The following is a 2,720-nucleotide window of genomic DNA, read 5'->3' as shown; positions in this document are numbered from 1 at the left end:
TAAGGATTACACAGAGACAAACCATAAGACATGACTCTAACAAAAACCCAAAGACTAGAAATTATAAATAATATAATAAACTCAAAAAACCCTGGGTCAACGACCCAGGTATCCTAACACAAAGGGGTGTAACCCCTTTGTGTCTCTTTGGATTAGTTGGCATTGTTGCTGCACTTGGTAACATTACCATGTAAGAATCTGTTCTAAGATGACTTTAAATGTATACATACAGTATAAATATATATATATATTTATTTTTTATTAAAAAGGATAGGGAGGGCTCAGCCCTGTCAGTCCATTCATACCAGCCGTCCCTGATAGACACACCAGGGATCCTAAATGCTGGCAAATCCACAGAACTTGTAAAAAAAGAAAGGATCACATATATTGAACTCTCTACCGGGTCCTCATCTTTTTACATTTATTCTTCAAGTTGGTTGATTCACACCAAAGAAGAAAAACTCTGTGGAAGCCCTGTAGGATCTGCTTGGTTAAAAAAAAAAAAAAATTACCACTACAATATTGTGCTGTTCACCCATGGTGATGAACTTGAAGACTTGGACATAACTATACAGCAGTATTTACTTGAAGCCAAACCAGAGCTCCAACAAGTCATCCAAAGCTGTGGAAACAGGTTCCACGTCTTCAACAACCGAAGCACAGACACAAAGCAGGTGGAGGACCTGATCACGAAGATTGACGACATGGTGGCAGGAAATGGTGGCACATACTAAACAATTACCATGTATAGAGAGGTGGGGGGGAAAAGAGAGAAATTGGGTGGCATGGTTAAAGAATACAGGTTTATAAGTGAACTATTAGAGAATATTCTGCATTTTAATTTCCTTCTTAAACAACAAGACAGTGTAAACAAATAGAAATGTGTAAATTACTTTTGCCTCAACTAGCACAGACTTATTTTTCTCCCAGTGAAAATAAAATAAAATGAATTATGCCAAGGATCTCATGAAGAATAACACATTTTAAGGATAATTGTGTGCTTTAAGTGTGATGTGCTACTGATAAGTTACTTGTCAGGTATCAGGTGAGTATGGTTAGTTTTTTTTAAAATAGCAGATCTATGTTTAACCATAGTGGCTGAATACGCTTGAACTCAGATTTATGCCATTTAAATGTCATTTAGCAATAAAACTTGAAGTAATGCTTAGTTTTGTTGTACAAAGCCAGGAAAAAAACAGATGTTGTGCTTGTTATTAAAAACAAATTTGAAACAATTTTATTTTTAAGGTTTATTCTTTTTTTCTTAGAAGTTAGCTCAGAATCTTAAGATAAGTGATCTCAAAGTACTTTACAAAGTAAAATAAAAACTTTTTGAGAGAAAAATCTATAATTAACATTCACAGAAATAATTAAATATGCATCTGGATGTGACTAAACCTTATAAATTTGTCTTGTGTCCTGAGACGTCCTAAATAAACCAAGAAGGAAATTTCCCTTCTTGCTAAGAGCAGTCCGAGCAAAGTTTCGAGGGCAAATTATTTGATTATTCAACAATTTCTTTATATAGAGCCACTTCATTACAAATGTACTATGTACAATACAACCAGTTGCTAAGGTACATTTTTAGAACATTTAAACTCTTTTCTCAAATCAGAAAACTCAGTTTTTAAGTTTATAAGTTCACAAACCTTCTTTCTTCCACCCTCACTATACATTTAGATGCGGGAGGTCTGTCCAGCGTCTTCCCCACCACCTGATCCAACTCACCACCAGTTGGTGAACAGTTAACAGCTCAGCCCCTCTCTTTACCTGAGTGTCCACAACATACTGCTGCAGGTCTTGTGATACAATTACAACATCGATCATCAACCTGTGACCTAGGGTGTCCTGTTACCACCTGCACTTATGGACACTCTTATATTTGAACATTGTGTTCGTTATGGCCAAACTGTGATTTGCATCACTTTGTAAATATGAAGACTGGAGAGGGGGTTCTGGTGGTGGTGGTGGTGGTGTGTGTGTGTGTGTGTGTGTGTGTGTGTGTGTGTCTGCGTTATTGTAATGTACTGTTTGAGCTGTCTGTGGATCAAAGAACCCTTTAAATACTAGCTGGAGCCAGCTTCAGCCAGTGTAAAGAACACAATGACAGTCCTGTCATTGTGTTCTCTGTTTCCACAGAATACAACCACAGTTCTGTGGAAAATGCTCTGTTGACCAAGACATTTCCACAGCACTCCTCGTGGCCTCGTTCTAAACATTTCTTTTGAACAGATATTGATCATAAAAAAACACCATACATATTTGTGGTTCATTATGAGGGCACACAATGAAAACATATCCATTGAAAACCCAAAGGTGTGACAGGTATTTCCACTTTACAGTCCAACATTATGTGATGTTTGTCAAACCTTTACAACAATGCCTTTGTTTCTCCCTGTTGAGCTAAGACCTCTAACAAAATTATGCCATCTAGAAGTTGGTCAAATGTGAAAAGTAGGAGTGGAGCTGAACCCGAATACGGTATTCGGAAAGGCACAAATAGCGTGTTTTTTTGTTTTTTTTACAAATACTTATTTAAAAAAATACTTTGAAAAATATTTGTATTTACAAGCGCGAGCCACTTCACAAGCACATGGCACAACATAGAAGAGCCACCTCCACGGGACAAGACTCAGCAGTCCATCTGCATCTAAAGGACAAAGGTCACTCTTTGAGGATGCCAATGTTCACATTTTGGACAGAGAGGACAGATGGTTTGA

This window comes from Haplochromis burtoni, unplaced genomic scaffold (assembly GCF_018398535.1).
Source record: "Haplochromis burtoni strain Fernald_Lab_line unplaced genomic scaffold, NCSU_Asbu1 Contig_592, whole genome shotgun sequence".
NCBI lineage: Eukaryota > Metazoa > Chordata > Actinopteri > Cichliformes > Cichlidae > Haplochromis > Haplochromis burtoni.
The sequence above is the reverse complement of the archived record's forward strand: the minus strand, read 5'-3'. Positions refer to the sequence as shown.